The 21,495-nt window shown below is 39.0% G+C and overlaps 1 protein-coding gene across 5 annotated transcripts in view; it reads right to left on the bottom strand.

The window, feature by feature from the left end:
• rbfox1 (RNA binding fox-1 homolog 1) overlaps positions 1-21,495 on the bottom strand; it is a 257,241-nt gene that overhangs the window by 100,476 nt on the left and 135,270 nt on the right. The gene's annotated exons all lie outside the window — the stretch shown is intronic.

Raw genomic sequence — 21,495 nt, 5'->3', positions numbered from 1 at the left:
TCACACGCACAATAATTAATTAATTACTTTGATTTGATTAAACTAAAACTTGGCCACAATTTAGTAAAATGAGGGAACAAATTATTATATTGTGTAAACGATTTACTTAAAATAAGGGAACAAATTGTTATATCATGCACCAAATTTTACGTTATTTCCGAAAAAGCACAATTTAGATTTTTCAATAATTCCCAGCTGATTATCACATAACTCCTTCCATTACTCATTAGCATAGCCTCGTTGAAAGCAAAACCGGTTTCTACAGGGCTAACCAGTACAATCATTTTAGCGTGTCAAAGCACTTGGGTCCCTCAGACTAGCAGCAGTAGATGAAAGGGGTCTTGTCCACATTATGGGATGCGACATCTCAGAGCTCTGGGCCTCATCATCCATCTGGGGTTTTCAACAAGAGACGGACACTCACACGCACTCAAAGGGAACTTATTGGGTCACACTTTAGGATCGCTCCCTGGTTCCTGACTCTTCCTCAAGTTCATCCTAGGGTTCACTGGCAAGAGAAATATCACTGCACTGTGTCATATCAAAGCACAAACGTTGCACATTTCCTCATGGTACGAGATAATTTTCCACCTTGGCACACAGACTACCTCTGGAAAGCTAAATATAGCTTGTGGCATAGCTGGCATGGGCTGTTGCTCAAGATTAAAGCATGTTTCATTCTGTTTGAAGTGAGTTTGATAATTTCTCGTTGAGGGACAGAGTCATAGACATTATTGCCTTTAGAGAATTAAAGCAATGGTTGGTTCTTTTTTTAACTAAAGCTCAGCAAGATCGCTAACATGCTGTGGTTCTGCCGCTACATTTGTCCAAGTTATCAAGCTTCAAATTGACTAATTTGATGGAACAGCACGTCGTATGCAATGCCTACAAGAAGACAAAAACTGCAATTGCACTAAAGGCCTTAGACATGTACAAATCATCTGCTTCAAATTAACATATTGGCTAGATCCACTGTACTTGCTATTGGCCTTTAAGAGCCAGCAGTCTGAATCAGAACGAGAAGCTTGTAAAATCTAAATATAGTTCATTACAGAGGTAATAACACAATGAACACACAGTTCAGAGGGTTCGGAGAGTCTCATTCGAAAACGAAAAATCGAAACACATAAAAATATATCCGACACAAAAGTGTAGCAACGTTTCAGGATGTTCATCCATTGTTGATTTAGGTGATTGTTCCATCAGACTAAGCCTTTAGCTCTTGCATACGGAGGATAAGCATTCAGGCGTTTATTTCGCTGGCACACCAGTGCTGGGTTTTGATGTCTCCTCAATATGCTGCGAGATTCTTGGTTTAAAATGGATTAAAAGGATCATGTTTTGTTGATATTACTACCCATATGAAGTCCTAACGGTTCAGATAATGGGTTCATGAGGAGTGTAGATGTGCTCTTGATCTATAATCTCAATGCAGGAATTTCCTCCAGCAGAAACCATTTCATGGTCACAGCCTTCACGGCGACTCGATAAATGAAGAACTTCTTGATGACCTCCATAAGATATTTGGCGCTGGCTACCATAAATATTTGCGGGGGATGGGAGCCATTGCCAATTTGATATTACCATAATTCTTATTTACCACTGGAAGCTTTTCTTTACATTTAGCAACGGTTAAAGGAGCTGTCCACCTCTAATCTGCAGGACTGATAAGCTGAAGAGCGAGCTCGGAGTACAATAAAGTTCACGGGGGGTTAATACAATAAAGACCAAATAAAAAAGGCCCCAACATCAATATCATCAGCCTCACTGATGTGTGTGTAGTGGCGTTTGGTAATAACCGGAACATTCCGACAAATCAATGGTGATTTAATTCGCAGTGAGCTTCTGAGTCCATTAAACCTGATTACTTTCACCCATTTTCTTCTTGGTGCTGTTATTTTTTCCAATGCAGGCATTTCATATATAAGAGGGACTTATGAGGACCTTCAAAAGCATGTTCAGCCTCTATTAACATAGCATACTAGGTGCCATTTGGCTATAATTATTTATTGGACAGTAGTTTGTGGAGCAGCCTGAACTCCAGGTGTGACCCTGCACTCCAAACTAGCTTAAAAACAAAGCCACAAACACCCTGAGCACCTCAAATCCTTTGTTAGCAAGACGTTTCCAAGAAAAAAGGAGAGAATGAAACCTCAGGAGGGAAGCAAATAAGGTTGTATTGGTGAAATACACAGTAATGACATAAACAGAGCAGAGATTAGAAAGACTCATTAGGATCAGCCGGATCTGTAACAATCAATCATCTTTTTGGTGATCCAAGCATTTTTTCATTCAGGTCAACAACAACAGGGGTCTGATTAATGTGGTGGATGCTGTATGACCCACTTCTCAGATGAGCAGAACTCTGTGCAGCGGTGTGCCAAATGCAGATCAAACAGCCCTGCCACGGTACCAAACCACCACGTGCTTAGAAGACCGGAAAAGGCACAGGATGTTAACCGATCCCTTTGATTCAAGAAAAAGGGCGCTTCTTCGGCCCGCTCGTCATGTCTCACGTAGCGACACAATGAATGCGCACTTGTGAGAGGTAATTCGGCATGAGATTGGGTAAACAAACACACTGGGATTGATCTGGTTTGACTCACCGTCAAAAAACTAACGGGATCCTGCACTGATCATTGCATTGACTGAGAAGATCCATTACCCGGCCAACCACACGGGCTCCCTGCCATTTCATTTACTACTAAATAGCTCATGGCTTGATTTCCAGCTCTACATCCACCGTGCTAAGCAGGGAGGCATAATAAGGGAGGGAGGGAGGGGGTGGGGGTGGGGGGGGTCATGTTTGGTAGCCATTAAAAGCTCCAGAAAGTGCATTTGCATTTTGTCCCATCAGCAGGATGGATGGTCATTAGTAATTGCCTATGAGACCTAACAAGAGACCACAAGAACAAAACAACGCAAGCGCTCAGGCGTCTATACTGTAGCATGTCACAATGTTTACAATGCAGGCATGCACTGATATTACATTTCAGGAAGATACATTTCAGACAAGCTAAATGATTTTGAGCCAATATACATTTACATACAATTTTATTTTAGTAAATTACATATTAAGAGTTCAGATGCAAAAGCCTCTAAGTGCCATCTGAAATTTTCATCTAAAATTAGGATTTTAATCAGGCTCCTATATTTATGTTCAGTTATTTCACTTTCATAGCCTGGAAAAGGACCTGCACATTGTATTTAAAGTAAAATGACTTAACCTAAGCATAGGAGCTTGATAAAAATCCTAATTTTAGCTGAAAATTTCAGATGGCATTTAGAGGCTTTTGCATCTGATCTCTTCATATATATATATATACTATATAAACAATAAGGTGCCATATATGGTGCATATATCTGCATGACACACGTACTGTATTGTTACTCATCATGTAAAATGAGACGTGGGAGTAAAATATTGATTTAATATTTTATTCTCAATGCTCTAACGATGAAAGAGAGATTATTTTAGGCAGGCAGGTCCACTTCAAGGCTGCCATTTTCAAAAGGATTCTACTCGTGCTAACACAATCCTTTAATTTTTCGAACACTACTAGCAGCTCTAATTGATTTTTTATCCAAAGTCTACGCCAGTTCAGAGAAATGCACATGTAAAATACGGATTGTAGAGGAATTCTTACTACGTGATATGTTACTTGGCGTGTATGAGATGAGGGTGAGACGAGTCAGTTTAGGATGAGGTGAGGGTAATGGTGGGCCTGGAAAGGCTGGACTGGAGTGCAAATCTCCTGCCCTGTGGTCAACCTCCAGGAGCAAGGGCATGAATGTTAAGCAGCTTGGGGATCAATATAGGCGAATATAGCTCAACTGCACCATTTGTTCAGCCATGAGAGATGTCAATACACAGATTAGGGTGATCCATCTTTTTGATTTCCCACTGTCTTCCACATGGACTGCATGAGGGCTTTTGCCTGTATTAAAAGTGTTTGCTTTCTCAACCATAAAAATTCCAATTATTGCTCTAAGTGCAGCAGTGCTGAGTCGTTTTTCGGGGAGCAGATCGGCCGTTATGACATGAAACAAAGAAGGGAAGGCGGCGAACACCAAAAAAGTGACAAGAAGCTTTCAGATGTTCTTCCTTTTGAAATGCCCTGACTTGATACATGCAATATAGTTGGAGCCATAAGAGGAGGGGGTAAAAACACCTTGAGTTTTGAAATTTGGTCGCGGCTCTCACATGGTGCCATTCATGGGGGATTTAAAAGTGAAACGCAGAGTTTTTCCCCCATCAGGTGATCCTAACTTTCCTGGCAAGAGCAACTCGCCATTAGCAATTTGTTGTTCATGTTTAGTTCAGTCCCTGAAATAAAAATGCTAGCGAAATGAAAGTAATCTTGTTTACAGTTTTGCCAGCAGATATCTTTTTTCCAATTCACTTGGAGCTGAGCTGTAGCGTGTGCTTGTTTCTTGAGAGGGAGAAACAGTAATACGCAGTGATTACGGCATGGCATATCAAGCCCCGAAAGCAAAACATGCAAATAGCAACTGCAGAATAATTTACCCAAGAGGCATTTGCCTCTTAACTGTAAGGCAGAGGTTAGACATGTGGCATATTGTAAGGGTTCAAAGGATGGAAGTCTCCACTAATTAGCACGCATACTGCCCATCTCCCAACATGCCTCACATTTGAGATCAGACGCCTTTGGGGAGCTGCAACCTCTGGTTGTTGCTTGTGTTGAGCAACACAGTCAAAGAAACTGGATTAAGAAGCTTATTAATAGAATGCTTTCAATGCACCATAAGACCAATGGACTTTTTTTTTTTTTGTAAAGAAAAAGAACAATTTCTTTCTGCACAATTCTAAACTCAAAGCACATTACAAGATGAAATTATGCTTTCAAACAGATAAAGTTTCATGGCAGACAAATCAAATGCCGTATTCCACCTGCGAGCCCCTCACAATCAGCATATTTAATTCACAAAACAGACGAGAGGACCAGCAAGAGTCTTTGATAATACTTTCCTCTTTGAGTGAGCCAGTTCAACACCTCTCTCTCCGTTATCAAACCAGCTAATGGAGAAAGTACAGATGCACAAATCAGCAGTGGCTGCAGCTTGATTCCTTGCATTAGGCCTGTTTGCCTGAGAAATTCAACCTGCTGTTGCGTGTACAAATGTGTGGGAGCACCTCTGACAGAATGAGGCTCTAGTGAGGACACAAATATGGCAACGATTCCACTCAGTTACACTTTCGGAGCAACGAAAGGGCTTCCACTGCGAGACCTGTAATTAGTCTAACCGCAGAACAATGGCCAAAGATCCTGGCACCAACATCATTTTTGTTAGCATTTAAAGGAACAGTGACTGCAGAAAAGGTGTCTTATTAACCATTTAGGTTTCATGTTTATACCGAAAGAATTAGCATAATTAAACGCATAGTTGAAATGTTAGCACTGAACATTAAGGTTCTTGGCTAATCTTAACGTCTATGCATATGTAGCAATGTATTTTGAACAAAAATAATAAAAAGTTTGCCTTTTTATCTTGTATTTACATTGATCTAGGTTAATAAAATATGCAAAAAATATTTTTTTCATTCATGATACCTAAAGAATTAAAGGAATAGTTCACCCTAAAATGAAAATTGTGTCATAATTACTCACCCTCATGTTGTGCCAAACCTGTCCTTTGCTAGTCCTTCACAACACAAATTAAGATATTTTTGATGAAATCTGAGAGCTTTCTAACCCTCCACTGACAGTAATGCAACTGACAAGTTCAAGGCACAGAAAGGTAGTAAGGACATTGTTAAAAATTGTCTATGTGACATCAGTGGTTCAGCCTTAATTTATGAAGCATGGTCAGAAGATGAACAAAGGTCTTAAGGTTTTGGAACAACATTAAGGTGAATAATTAACAAAATTTTTGTGTGAATTATTCCTTTAGCTAATGTTAACGAATCCAACCTTACTGTAAAGTGTTACCACTAATGACTAATGTAAAAGCACAATATATCAATATTAGTTGTACTAGCATCATTCTAATTTTTCAATTTGGCCAAAAAAAAATATATTTTACGAGGCAGAATATTCATGCCTACCTTCTGGAACAAATTTTCCATTGGTGAGCATGTTTATGTTGCTAAAAAGTTACATATGTAGAAAGCTCATTAGTTTTTGAGAAATATCAACATTGGCCAATATTTCTTTATCAGTGCATCCATTAAACAGCATACTAGTTACAGAACCCACTAGCACATCCTACTGCTGTTTTAAATTTAGCAGAAAGATAACGAGAGGTAGAAATATGTCTTCTAACCTCTTCTGATGTTTGTTTTTATGCTGAGGTCATTAGATTGGACTACAACAGAACTGCCCACACACTTAAACCGTACATAAAAAAGTGTAATGCCGCATGCGTTCGAGCTCACGCATCTTTGTGCACTTGTAAACAAGAAGTGCACACAATTGCGTGTCCTTAAGCATTTCCAATCAAAGCAAATCAGATCAGGGGAGGTTGAAAACCTCCCTTTGGCGCCTTCACATGTCTGTGTGCAGACGCAGCAGCCGTCTGTGCATGTAAGTTAATTTCCATTCCATTAGGGCGACAGAGGACTACCCCTGCCTGCCGTCAGCCCACTCCAGAGACTAACTAATGAATCAAGTGCACGGAGAACCAAGTGCACGCTCCTCACACAACCAAACAATGACCATTAAAACGGTCCGCCACGCTGTGGGAAGATGGCTGCAGTCTGTTGTCATAAAACTCGGCTTTCTGTGGAAAAATGTAGATTATTTAGAAAATTTCTGACATATTTCAAGGAAGTTTTGAGGAAAATGCAGCAGCTAGCTGACAGAAAATCTCAACATGTCATTTTAGTCCTAATGCTTAAAGTATTTGTGGCCCCTCTTCTTCGTGAATGACAAAGTATCTCATAAATTGGATCTTGCAAATCTATTGTGTACTGGTGAGAGTGACTACTGTACCTTTATGGCAAGGATAGAGTCATTCAGAATTGAACTGAGAATGTCTTTTAAATTCAGTTTAATTTCTTAAAATCTGGCAGCAAACAAGATGTAGAATTGCAATTTGATTTTGAAAGGCGCTGAAGATCAAATAAATGTAAGCAAATGTAATAGGCATATGGACAGACAGAAATAACAATAGAAAGAATAATAAAACTACAGGTATAATGATAAAAAGAATGGAAAAAACTATAGATAAAATCACAGAAAGTATGCTAAAACTACAGACAGAATGACAGAAAAAAATATAAAACTACAGACAGAATTATATGCAAATTATAAAACTACAGACAGAATGACAGAAAAATGATATAACTGCCGACATAATGATAGAAAAGATAATACAGACAGAATAAAAAAAAAAACTGCAGACAGAGCAATAAAAAAAGATAAAACTACAAACAGAATGATATAAAAAATAATAAAACTACAAACAGAATGACAGAAAAAAAAAGTAAAACTACACTGTAAAAATATTTTTGTTTAAGGCAAATAAAAGCTACTGAAAGCACTTTTAAGAATGTTTACATGAGGTAAAAATAAACCATGTTAAATTTTTATTTATTGTGCTGGATGTGTTTGCTACGAAATATAGGCCTTTGCTAACATTTTTTAGAAATCTCTGCATAACGGATTTTCTGTTGATGGTGACGAAAATGTTGTTTAAATGTTGAAGGAAGTGTATGTAAATTTAACAGAAAATGTCCTGGTAATTTTCTGCCAGTACATTATCGTTTTTTTTTTACAGTGTATATATAGAACAAAAGAAAGATTGATAAAAGGTTAGATTTTGCACTACATGGTTGCTCAGAGCCCTCAGAAGAGATTTACTTGTAGTATATTACCAGCTGCATGAATCCCCTTGAAAAGGTCAAGTAAACAAATAATCTAATAACTCATAATCAAAGATTTGTAACAGCTATCCAAAAGCTCATCTCACAGTCATCATTTCTCCCTTCACGACAGCTGGTCTGATACTTTAAGAGCCAATACTCTTGTTCACACGCACCGTGTGGCCTGAGGGGCTGGAGGCGATGGAGGTGAAGGTGCAGTGTCGTGTTATGGGGATGCAAATAATTTACAGCCTTGGTATGCAGCACCACCGGCCCTTTTAGCCCCTGCCACACGAGGTTCTCCTGGGTTGCGTTCTGGCATCTTTAAAAGGTCTCCCCGACTAAATCTGGCACTTCATCAAATGTGATATTAATGACCCGGGATTCATCATGCAAATTCGCGGCGGAATATCAACTTTTAAAACTCACTTCCTGCATGCATACGAGCCGATGGCAATCGCTCCCAAGGTCGTCATGAATCTTATTTGAGCGGACGTCATAATGCATCCGCACACTTTGACGGAGGTGAAACGGATGGCTCCCTCATCAAGACGCTTTGTTCGTCGTGAAGAGGTGAGCTGAATTAAGACTCACGCCTGGATCAGATAAGTTCCCTATGACTACCCACTGAGCAAAAATCAATTTGTTTACCGTTATCAGATCCAGCGTTTAAAGGTATTCGTTTTCGCTCAGCCTTTCGCTCTCGGCTCAAACATCGTGCTTCTCTTCTCTTCTGCCCGAGTAGGTAATTTCACAAGGGTAAATGCCAAATAATTATTATTTCCAATGATAAATGCGATAGGCTTTGTTCAATGACCTAACCTGCCAAGAGAAGCTTTATTCTCCTACTCAGTTTCTCTAAATAGATAAACAAGCAAATGTAACACAGTAATGACCTCTTTCCTAACTGGGTTCTCATCAAAATTTCATTCTCTACACATACTGTATAGCAGGCGTTCATTATTTTCAAAGGAAATTAGTGCATCTGTGGGGACTGCAGTGCTCTTGTTTGTTTTGTAGGTTTTCCTTCTGTTTTCAGACACACGCTAGCCATTAGCCAATGAATTGTGAACTGCGTAGCGCGTGCCGCAGTGTGATCCAGGGCTTTAGACACCCACCGAGCCCCGCACCTGTTTCTCCTCTGCCACCTTTTTCCTAACCGGCCCTCAACGGCGTTACCTTTCCCTGACATTTCATGTGCAACAACAAGCTTTTTTCTTTCCCTAACACCACCTCCACCCTTCTCCCAAAACATTTCAAGAGACGGAGGCCCCTGTGTTAGCACACAATTCTCAGATCATTGCCCCGGCCTCACCACAATGATGTGGAGAAGATGGGTTTTGACATGCTGTTGCTATCTGCCGTCGGATAGGGAGAATGTGTTAAATGTTAATACGGTTTTCTGCTTTTCCAAGTCACAGACCTGCAGGCTAGCTACCTCTGATAAGCCCACGCTGGGATCAATTTACAGTAGCAGAGTGTTTACAGGAGTGATCAGTCCAATGGCTGCAGGAGGGAGCGGGGAGAACAGCAGCTGGAACGGTCCAGGCTGCGGTCTTGGCGGAGACGTCCTTGAGGAAATTACGTAACCGAGATAGAAGCAGCGAAGCTCTCAACGTACAAACAGCTTTTTTTCCTCTACAGCTGCTTGTTTGTGAGCTCGTATTTCGGATGAAACTAAAAACCTTCAAGTTCAGCACGACAAAAAAAAAAAGGGAGCACGCAGAGAAAAGCCCAGAATAATGGCCTCCCACAAAACATTTACCAAGCCGCCCACTGGTATATCCTCTAGAAAAGTCAACACGGCTACTTATCAAACTCATATGTTTGTTTCCAGGTTGCTGTTGGCCTACTGTCCAGCTGCTGCGGTTAGCCATGAGGGACTCGTCCTTTCATATCTGGCTATTATTCTCCTTCCCCTCTGTAGTGCTGCATATATAATCCTATACTGCGCTGGCTCGTGTGCAAACAGGGGAGACAATAGCCCAGCTGTCGTTGTGTAGTGCTACATCTTGTGGACATGACCATGCATAATACCTTACTCACACACCCCTGCAACCTGGGCACAAACGTTCACCTTATTTTTAGAGCAGTGCCATCTCATATTCTCTTCCAGGGCTGTGCAAACATCAGAATTGAAGAACTGGCTCCCTTTCAATTAATGGGTATACATTTTAATTGAATTGGCCACACCCTATGGGGAGATGAATGAGAATAGCAGGGAAACTAAAGAATAAAATCTAATAAAAGTAATACAAATAATAATAAAAAACATTAAAATGCATTATATTTTCACATTAATATAAATATTGCTAAATATAAAAAATGTAATCTATCTATCTATAATATAAACAGTAACATATATATTTACAATATATTAATAAAAATATAATAATAATATTTAAAGTATTGCCTATTAAATATAGCCTAAATACAAACAGGTGACAAGGCCTATCTATTTATTTATCCACCCATCCAAAATTCAAAGCTGTCATTTGTTTCGACAAAATATGCCTCAAAACCTCAATTCGAATTCAGCTCTTTAATTGGATTTTAAAAGGCAGACTCAATTCAATTCTATACGGTGCACAACCCTGTTCCCTTCACGGTCACAGGGCCCCATGGCATCATCTGGGCCGCACCTGGCTCCTCCATTAAGCTCGACTAGTGCTACAAGGATTCCTGCAGTGGCCGTTTCTTCAGATCTCCCTGTGTTTCTCAGCACGACAGCCGGAGACGGATTCTACTGTCCTCATTTAGTCGGCCTTACACAACTACGTGGAGCGAGGAAAAAAGGAGGATGAAAGGAAAAAAGGAGATGATGTCCAGAGGCGCACCCAAATAACAAAAACGTGAACACCGCAACTGCTATTTCAGGAAGAGCGAGAGGGGAAAAAATACAAGGGAAGGCAAAATTATTTAAAGCCTTCCACCCCGGCTTTGTCTCAGGCAGCACCTCTGTACCCTTTCGGCCTTTGATGAGGCTCTTGAGGCAGTTTTGACCCAGATAAAATAAAGGATTTAGTGCGTTTGGGAATCCGACATTAAAGCGCTCTCTCCTTCTCCAGCAAAGCACATTTTGTAAAGAAACAAAGAGGGAAGCAGAGTGCAAAGAGATGGTGTCAGAAGTGAGAAGACAACATGCAGCCCGTTGCCTCTCTTCTCACTTAATCATCAAAAGGAGTTAAAATGCCAGTAGACATAATGAGGTTGAATAGAGGGAGCGTGCACACTGCTTCTTTTCCATTGCTCCTTCCTTCCCTCTCCTTTGAGTGGGTTTTCTGTTGTGCAACATAAAGACGCAAAACAAAATAATTAGGTCACCACCAGATCTCCAGAAAGAGATCGAAAAAGAACCTAATTGTTTAGCCTTTTAACAGGGTAGGCTTAGTACTGGATTCTCTGTCATTTTAGGTGAAATTAGTCTACCAATCCCAGCCCGCACCGAGCCTGGGCTGGCACTTCCTGTACTCAAGGGGGAAAAGCTTAGAATCTTGTAATGACGCCGATTCTTCAATTATTCAGTGTGCAGTGTTTGAATATCAAAGGCCTGAAAGTTCAAAATGGAGGAGCCAATTGAGGGCCCTTGCTGGGGCCTGTGATAAGGCCTCTCTATTGTTGCACTGCTGTCTGCAGATATTGATCTGCGGCTCTGTGGGTGGGCCCTGTGGAGGATGAACCTGTCCACTGCCTAAAGCCGGACCGCTCATCCCGTACCAGACAGGGAAATGAGTTGCCATGGACACCTGGTGAAATGTCTGCCATGAACGCCATTTGATTGACGACACGACTGTCAGCACTGTTCAAATGCTTGTGTTGGCTTTAAGCTGTCACTGGCCTTAGACTGTCACAGTGCAAGACCTACATATGAAATATGAAATGCATGACAAAAATGATATATATCATTTTATATAATAGAGAAAAGAAAGCTTTAAAACAAATACAAATATATAACATCAATATCTAATGCCATATTGCTTCAGATAAAACTGTCACATAATAATACACTGATATCAGTTACTTTGGAGTGTTTTTCCTCTCAGCACATTCATCTCACTCTTGAATAAACCAGAGGCACAGTGCATTCTGGGACATCTTAAATAGAATGCTAATGTTTGCATATGAATATGAATTGATAGTTCTAAAACAAACACCCCACAAAAGGGAAGCTGGTGAAAAGACAAAAACTCTGAGGGGGCCAACAAAATATAATCTAATTGAAAAGACAGACTTCCTAATAAAGCAGTGCCAAACATGACTCTTCATCAATTTGACACATGGAAAAGGTCTCATGTTGTGTCGTGCAAGTTTGTTTACAAAATGCCGGCGATGAAGCGAATTAAAAAACACTGTCATTCTTCATGGTACGAACGCAATGAATGTTTCTCTATAGCCTTGAGAAAGGTGTGGAGGACTCAAAAATGGTTTCGCCCGTTCTTGTCTTCCTGACTTCTGCCTCCCCTCAAGCAGGGCATTAATTAATCCAAGCTGCCACGTCACAACCTCCCTGCTCAAATTACTATATCCACACACCATCTTTTCCTCCCCAACTATTTCATTTACATTAACTTCTGCACTCGATCCCATCACCTCAAATAAACCACATCACAGGCTACGAGTGTCTCACACGACCAGGGTTTATGAAAGCCAAACAAGAAAAAGACTCTCTTTATCAACGCATTGCAAAAGACTTGGAAGTTGGTATATGTAGGAAAAGACAGATCACTCACAGGAAACTGAATGGGGAAAATCGCAATGTTAAATGGCGACCTTACAGTTAAAAAGCCAACCAAAATGCATGCACATTAGCTGGACCAACCTGGGAAAAACAAACAAACATTGAGTTCATAATTAATTTATGACTTAAAATATGTAATAGAAACATAATCTTACAACACGTTAAAATAAGTACGAGTTGTATTAAGCATTTGCAGCAAAGTAAGAAGTGTTTTTTTGTAGGCCAATCTGGAAGTTAGAATCACCCTGGTTCCCTCAACAAAAACCCAATAGGATTTTTCCATTGGCTTTTGGATTACTACAAAAAATCTTCATAAATGGACAAAACTTTTATTCGTTTTGAAGACAAATGCAAATGGCAGAAGTAAGAAGCTTAATATAGGGTATATAAACAAATAACACTAAGATCGCATGACAGTGTTTATTTAAAAAAGTTTGCAAGTGCATCATTCTAAATACAATGTACAAGAAGGGTGTAAAAGATAACTAGCGAGTAGATGCATTTTCCTTTTCAGTCTGATGACATTTAATGTTTTTAGCCATTTAGCCTCTTGTTAGCAACAGCCTTTTTCAAGTAAAGTTGAAAAAAAAAATCCACAAGGGTTATTACTGATGTATTATATGTTGTAGAATTAAACAATAAAATATTTTGAGCTTGTGTTAACCACAGATCTTATTTTAGGCAACCAAAAACCCAATGTGGAAACCAGAAGTGTTAAAATGCTAACTAATTTCTGGGGTTTTGCCTACCAAAATAAATGACCATCACAGAAAATCGGCACTCAGGGTGTTACCAAGATGGCCGGCGTGTGAACCGTGTGACGAATCATCAGCAAACCATGCCCAGATAACTTCACTCATCCTTCAGTCTTTTATAACCTCCAATATACGTCCAAACTCTTGGCTTTCTGCACTGCTCAGGGTTGCTGCGGAACAAATCAAGTCAGAAAGCACTAAAGGGACAAATAGTAGGAAATAATAAGATAAGCGGAGAAAAGGAAGAGGGAGAACGCCGGGAGAAAGATTCCACAGTAAATTCATAACAAAAACGCACCGACAATATCCTCCACCTCTCCTCGGTGGCTTGAAGCAGCATTTTATGATGACTCCTCATTAGAAATTGCAGTCTGACTAACTAATACATCACCCCCTGTGTATGTTTGTGAGATCAGCAAATATAAGAAGCAGCCGAGATCAAAACACGGAGATCTTGGCTCAGCTGGAGGCCATTGAGCGGGCTTGAATTTGGGCAGGGCGCTGCAGTGGAGCGATCGCTCCCTGTCTAATTACCGTATAAGCAGAACAGGCTATATTCACGGCCTCAGCTTGGGGAGGAGCCCAACGCAGACCCCCGGCTCCAGGATACTGTCAATCAGACGAGAGCCAGTGAGACGTGAACCCTGCACTGACACCGTTTCGCTGGAGACTCACAATTAACACCAACTGGATTACATTTTTGAATTAAAAAAAAGGCTAAACGCTAACAATCCTGATATTGTCATTTGTGCCACATTTGTGCATCTGATTAAATATTGATTCACATTAATGAGACCGCAGCCCCTCCCCCTCTCCTTCCCCTCCAAAAAAACAAAAAACAAAACTGTCCCAGTTTTTCCCGACGATCCAAATAATTGAACAACTTTTTTAGGAACTGTATAGACACAGCTGTAGACGTGGAAGCTGGTGATGCAGGTTTTTTCTTGCTTTTCTTTGCCTTTTTTTCCTTTTCTTTTTTTTTCTCCACAGCTCCCTGAGGTTCACTTGATATGTTGGGGTTTGTTTCTAATGAGCTGCCTGCTGGCTGGGATGCAGTTCCATTTCAGAGCAATTACAGTGGCCGTAATCTACAGCAAGCCCTCAACATGCCAACTCCACCTCCTCCGTATCGGGCTCCGGTCTCACTGCCTCTGCTGACTGACCAGGAGCAGGGAGCGCTCACATTAAGCAAGGCCTGTCACAGCTGAGTGAAGGCCCTGCTGGACAGAGTTAACCAGCACGACGGGAGCTGACATTTGTTCATTTGGATGTGTTAAACACAGAAGCTCATAAAACATCGCTCGAGCCCGGTCGCTCAGCAGCTGGATAATTACTTTCAGGCAGCCAGAAGACAAACACGAACGCGAGCGCATTACGGGGCTTCGGCTCAATCTTTTCTCCGTCTGCTTCTGTTCTCGACGCTTTCCTGCCTTGCTTTAATCAGTCTATCGCATCTTTCCCTCCTGCTCTCCGTCTTCAGTCTTGCAGATGTAGATGCTATTGTTTGAGGGAGTACTAAAAGGCAGAAGGCCCTTCTAAATGTAGAACGAGCAACAACCTTCGTACAGATAGCAGATCTTTTCACAAATATTTTTCCGTATTTATGGTTATGACTTAAAAAAGAAAGTACTTGTACATCAACTAAAAATGTACAGCAGTTATGTGACTGCAGTTTGAGATGATATGCTTAACTAAACTAGTTAATGTAATCTTCATATAAAAAAAAAATAAAAATAAAAAGGAGCAGTGCTTTAACTACCATAGACATTTAGTGGGACAATCACCAATTATTGGATATGGCCAAACTGAAGGTTGAAAGAGTGTGAGGTAGGTTGTAATATTTAACATTTGGCAACTGTTTTATAAAAATGTAAGGAAATATCCATTCAGGGATGCAAACTATTCAAGTTTTTAGTCAAATTTTGCCGTAGTGAATTGAAAATCTCATATTATATCATTTAAGTAATTAATGTAATGTAATTTATAAATAAATTTGAAAAAAAGAAACTTTAACATAGCCGTTTAGTTCAAACGCATTACTTTACAAAATATGACATTTATTTTACAACTATCTTCCTTTTTCTTTATTTGCTTTAAATTCTTTAAAAAAGGACATAACATTCGTGACAGCACCCCTTTTCATACAACGTGCATTAATAGCAAACTTTCACACTAATGCACGTTTTTGGACAACTGATTTCCCCAAAACTGTCAGTTTCTATCTCTCGACACATTTCAGAATCAGTTGGCAGGGATGAGGGCTGACCACAGAACAATTCTATGAGCAAAGCACGTGTCATGAGTACGACATCCTCACAAAAATACTGTTTCACACGCAACAGTCTTCCAGAAATAAAACAAAACCTCCGACACTATAAAGACGCTTCAAATGAACTGTAAGATGCTCACAGAGAACAGAGGGTGCCTTTGCATTGCGGACATGCAAAAAAACTAAAAATAAAAAAAGGGGACAAGGAGAGAATTGGTCAATTGTGCAACAGCTGCAAAAGCAAACAGACATTATTATGAACGTGAGAGACTAATCACTCTTCTACACACAACACACAAACAGGAGCACAAGGCCCGGCAGATGGTCTCCGCCCCCATTTCTTTACACGCGTTGCCTCTCTCTCTCTTACTCTCTTTCTCGTCCCTCAGCAATCTCCCACCTCATTCTTCCTCTGCCTTGCGCTCTATCTCTCTCTCCCAGAGGGCCATGCACCGGTGCACAACACGCACACATGACCTAGGACATTCACTACCCTCTTGTTTGCATTCAAGCAATAAGCAACTTCCACTATGAGCATGCAAACAGAGCAGACAAAAGGATGTGATCATTTAGAGTCATGGCCCATGACAAGCGCAATAGCCCTGGCCTTTACCTGCCTGTCAATGCTTACTGAAGGGTTTGAAAACTCATCAGGACTTGATGACATGACCAATCTCTCATTTCAGCGACTCGCTGAGGGCTGCGAGATGGGAAGTGGATGGAATAAATGAAGCACTACACAAAGAGCCAAGGATATAGATTTCAATGCCATGCAAAAATACAAATTCAACTTTCTGGTTAGCTTTTAATGCATCTTGATCGAAAAGATGAGAGATTAGCTCTGAAAACAAAACACACACACACACACACAACGACAGCGTCTATGGAGGGGGTGGTTCTCAAATTGAAGGTTAAATGTTAAATTCACTGTCTTTGTTTGAACATGCTTGTATCGTTCTCTGCATATTTGCCCTTTCAGAAACCTCCCCCAGCACAATGAAAGGACAGGTTCACTCTCAGACCCGAGCTCTTAATCGTCTCCACTTTAGTTTTGACGCTTAAAATACTTTTGAAAATCAGCATCAGTCATTTTATGTGCCATGCTTACCTGAAAAAATAAAAAAATAAAAACAGCAATTGATTTCCAAAGCTATTTCAAAAATGAAATAATGAAATTAACCATAATTTGATTTGGCAGAATGTCTGATTTTAAATGAAATCTGAACACTACTCTTTTGATGAGACTGAGGACTGAGGGGAGAAAAATTATATAAACACTGAAGCCAAAAGAGCCATTAAAGAAATAAAGCAGCACTTTTTCAATTGGGTAGCTACATAACAATAACTTTATAACAATAACTCAATAACAATAACTACATAACAAGAACTTTTTAAAATAAAAACATCATGATTTCAAGATTTTCTCAAAATTTTCATGAATATATGAGTGTATCTAAGGCTCTGTAACTGGTAACCGTTTTTTTTTTTTTTTTTACTTTTAACTTTTTTTATTATTATTATTACATTTTAAAAAGCCCTACATTTGACTTTTTTTTACTCAGTAATAAATTTTAAACTACAAATATTCCATGTAGTCTTTCAAAAGAACAAAAAGTTATAACAGCCGAATCAAACCATTTTCATCATAACAAAATTCATTTATGATTAATTTAGAAGTATATGTTAATTTTAAAATGGTCTTTCAATTTAGTATACCATTTACAGCATTTATTTATAGCATTTATGTTTATGTACATAATTACAGTCAAAAAGTCAACAGAAAAAAATATAAATTATGCCACATAAATATTTAGTGTATACATACACATGCACACACACCAGTTCAATAGACTAGCCCCAAATCGAATCGGTTTTGCATCATTCTACACAAAAATGCACCACTACAAAACGTCACCTGGATCACGATTTTTATTTTTTTATTACTTTGATGCATGAGCCTTTTGAGAAGGAAACAGTGAAAGGCAAAAGGGTCCAGGAGGCGTGATGGCGTATGGGTGCGCTGGGTACTTAAATAAATGAACAGCCCTAAGCAGATGTAATGGAAAGGAAAGAGAGAGGAGCAGTTACGCATAGTCAGCACAGATGGGAGCAGCGAAAAGAGAGAGAGGAGTGAGATGGGGGGCGTAAAAGATCTGCTCAAAGAAAGCTAGAGCCATGTGACTTTGGGCTGGATTGATTTTAGCCGTGAAGACCAGGCGACCACACCTCCCACACCGCCCACCCCAGGTCAAGCTGGGGTCCTGTGGCAGGAGAGAGATAGGAGCGGGTACAAGACGCCCCCGGCATTAAGGGTCAGGTGAGGTCTATCTGGCAGCTGCTTAAACCTGACACAAGCACTGTACAAAACGCCCTAGTCCTGAGGGTGAACGCAAACCAATAGCGTTAGAAAAATGTGCTGGGAAAAGCACACGTATACGTAGGGATAACATATGCTATATATGCTCTGACTGCTGGGCCTTTTAATAGAAGCAAATAATTAAACGTCTTTGTTCAACATGAAGCTGTCACTAAGAGATGCTCCGGTTTTATTAAGTAATTATTTGCTTTGATGAAAATAATTCTGCCACTGGATACAAACAATCCATAATTCCAGTTTACAGGTCCTGCTGATATACATTATAAAACATAAACTATTCTTAGACAACATCGTTCTGCATGCCACGTACACGTGACCCACATGTAAAGAAAGAAAATCGAGAAAAAAAAATAAAGTTGCGTCGCCTGTACCTAGTCCTGAATGAGACCCCAGCTGTAGTGAGATGTATTCAAAATGTCTTGCATCTCAGCTATAAATAGTCTCAAAGACCCAGATTCCCAGTTCACTCAGCACACATGAACGCGCGCACACAGAAAAACAGAAATGCTTGTGCAGGCACATAAATATTTGAGAAACAGAAAACTAAAAATCAAGTAAATCAACCTCTATGTCACGATGATCTTGGAACAATCCAAGCAAAAAGAAAAGAAAAAGGGATTTTGCCAAATACAAACTGGGAGTATCAACCAAAATTACTGATATATAAAAAGAAAGCAGTTTTTATGATAACTAGAAAAATTATTAAAATGATTTTCGCTTCATGCAACCTGGTACTGAAGCCTCATACATTTAAAGTAGCATCTGTTCTCCCATAGAAATGGATGACTGATATACTCTGGCTTGATTAAAGAAATAAAACCTGTCTCTTTGTTAGAAAAAAAATATATTTATCACTCAGATGTATGTGCAATTAAACTGACACGGAATGCAATTTCTATTGGATAAGACAAAGGTTAGAGATGTCATTGAAGGTTAATGGTGGCTCGGTGCGACAGATGAAAGTTAAATGAGATCACTGATCTCAGGCACGTCGAGTCTGGAGAGAGACATGCACTGGCACATAGGATCTGATGACTGATCAATACCATAGATTAACTTCTGATTTGATAAATCCCTTTGAATTGTCATCACTCTAGGAGCCGACTTACTGTTTGGAAAAGGCACTGATGACAATCAAGTGTATCAGATAATCAGGGGATGAAAAGATGCCCAAGGGTGCAGTCTAGCACATTAATGACTCTAAATTAAAAATCTTTTTTTTTTTTTTTACTGTGCAATATGATCCAAGTTAATCATAAAAGAGATTTAAATGTAATCTAATAAAAGTAATTATATTTAAAAAAATAATAATAACATCAAAAAAATCGAGAACTAAAGCAAGAAAAACCCATTAGACACATGCACACACAATATGCTGAGCACATGAGGATATCATGTAGCAAAGTCATAAGAGTCAGCAGAATTGCTTATCACACAGTTAAACCACATGAACTGTTTTACCTCTACAAGAAGTGGAAAATCAGCTCATGCTCTTCCAAACAACCTTAGGATATGTAGTTATATATAGACTACTTTTAAGGCTGATTCAAAACAGATGACATGTCAGAATGTTTATTTCAATTAATTATGTGCACACTTAAATAGCGACAGATGATTAACAAAAGATCCATGACCAAAACGCCAACACACAAGTAGACAAAATCCCCCTCTTACCAAACTGTCCAATCTCATCTGTGTTCCACTTACACTTGGTTGCACACCCACACTCACACACACTGTTTGTGGCAAGCAACTTGAACATTTATTCCTTACTAGCATCTATTTTCAAATTACGAATTTCTTTAATAGTTACTTGTATATATTCCAGATGCATAGACAGTCACTAATGTCATGGCATGGTTCAATTTGGGGGGGTTTCCTCTGGGTACAGTACCTGGTAATTTGTTTAGTCCCACCTCAGTTGAGGTTACCAAAACGTGACATGTAAACTCTGCTGATCACTGATTGGCCGGATAGAAGCACAGCTAGCAAAGATGACGCGACTGATTTAAACGAGCAAACCTTTTTTTAATAAACAAAAAGTTTTGTTGTCTGTTGAGGAAGTACAGATGTTCCTCTCGCTGACAGCAGAGGAGAGGATCCAGTGAGAGCTTGATGGAGACTCGTGGCAGTAGAGGCGGTGCAACTATAACGACATGTGAATAATCCTGCCCTCTCTAAAGCCATACTAAACTGCAGTGGAAAGGCAAACTGTGACGAGCCGTGGCTATGGTGCTGAGCCATGTCGAACCGAGTCTACGATTACTAATTTATTTAAACTAATCTAAGAAGTTTATGCAACTGGCCCCAGATTCACTTTTATTTATTTATTTATTTATCACTTTTATTAACTTCACTTTTACCCAGAGTCACCTGCTTATCAGAAACTATCCAATGTAATGCCCACAATATCTTACCTCAACCGTTACAGCTACTTTTTCACTTGTCTTACATAATGATTAGCCCAAACAGCTACTTGACAGTTCCATTAAACTTGCAAGTAACAACTGAAATGTAATACTGTCTGGACAGTACCAGTGCATGGAATATAGGGGAGCGCGGGGCACAAAGTAATGCGGGGTTAGTTGTAACACACGTGGCTTGAATATTTACACACTTGCTAGCATAACAAAATTTACAGAATTTATTAGTTAACATATCAACATTATATATGTAAAAAAAATGTGTGCCAAAATTCAAAAATCTTTTGAAGATATCGCTTAACATTTATTTTATCATAGTAAAATCTGTTTTTTTTTTATTCATTTAAATTGAGACTAATCTGATATTATTTTAATCTCCAACCTGTTATTTATCAGTTCAGATTGTTTTTTAATGCTCTGATAACTAGCAGAAGACACTAACCTGTTTTAAAATCCAGTTGCGCAGATGGGGCACATTGTACTGTATATTCATTAACAAAATATTTTAGTTTGTCATGTATATTTTTTTTCATTCTATCAGATCATATTTTAAGCAGTCATATGATCATGCTACAACGTGCCCCTCAGCTGTTACAATGTACCACACCTAGGGGGCATGTTCTCACATTTCACTTCCATTTCTTGAGGGTAAATAATGAAAAACGTATAAACTGTAATTATGAAACAAAGTGACATATTTATCCTAGACAACTGTACAATTACTGTGGATATATATATATATATATATATATATATATATATATATATATATATATATATATATATATATATATATATATATATATATATATTGAACCCCTTGTGGATGTACACAAACCGAGAAAGTCAAAAAGTGATACTTTGTTCCCCACTTTTCTCTATTCTATGTGAACAGTTACTATTGAGATGGTAAATAGTAACAAAGCTTAATGAAGAAGTAGCTAGCGACAAGCTTACCAGAGTAAGTACAGGCATCTAACGAATCGTTACTAGTGAAACATATTTATGCATATATATATATATATATATATACATATATATATATATATATATATATATATATATATATATATATATATATATACATATATATATATATATATATATA

The sequence above is a fragment of the Carassius gibelio genome, chromosome B3 (genome assembly GCF_023724105.1).
Source record: "Carassius gibelio isolate Cgi1373 ecotype wild population from Czech Republic chromosome B3, carGib1.2-hapl.c, whole genome shotgun sequence".
In the NCBI taxonomy this organism is placed as follows: Eukaryota; Metazoa; Chordata; class Actinopteri; order Cypriniformes; family Cyprinidae; genus Carassius; species Carassius gibelio.
The sequence above is the reverse complement of the archived record's forward strand: the minus strand, read 5'-3'. Positions and strand labels throughout refer to the sequence as shown.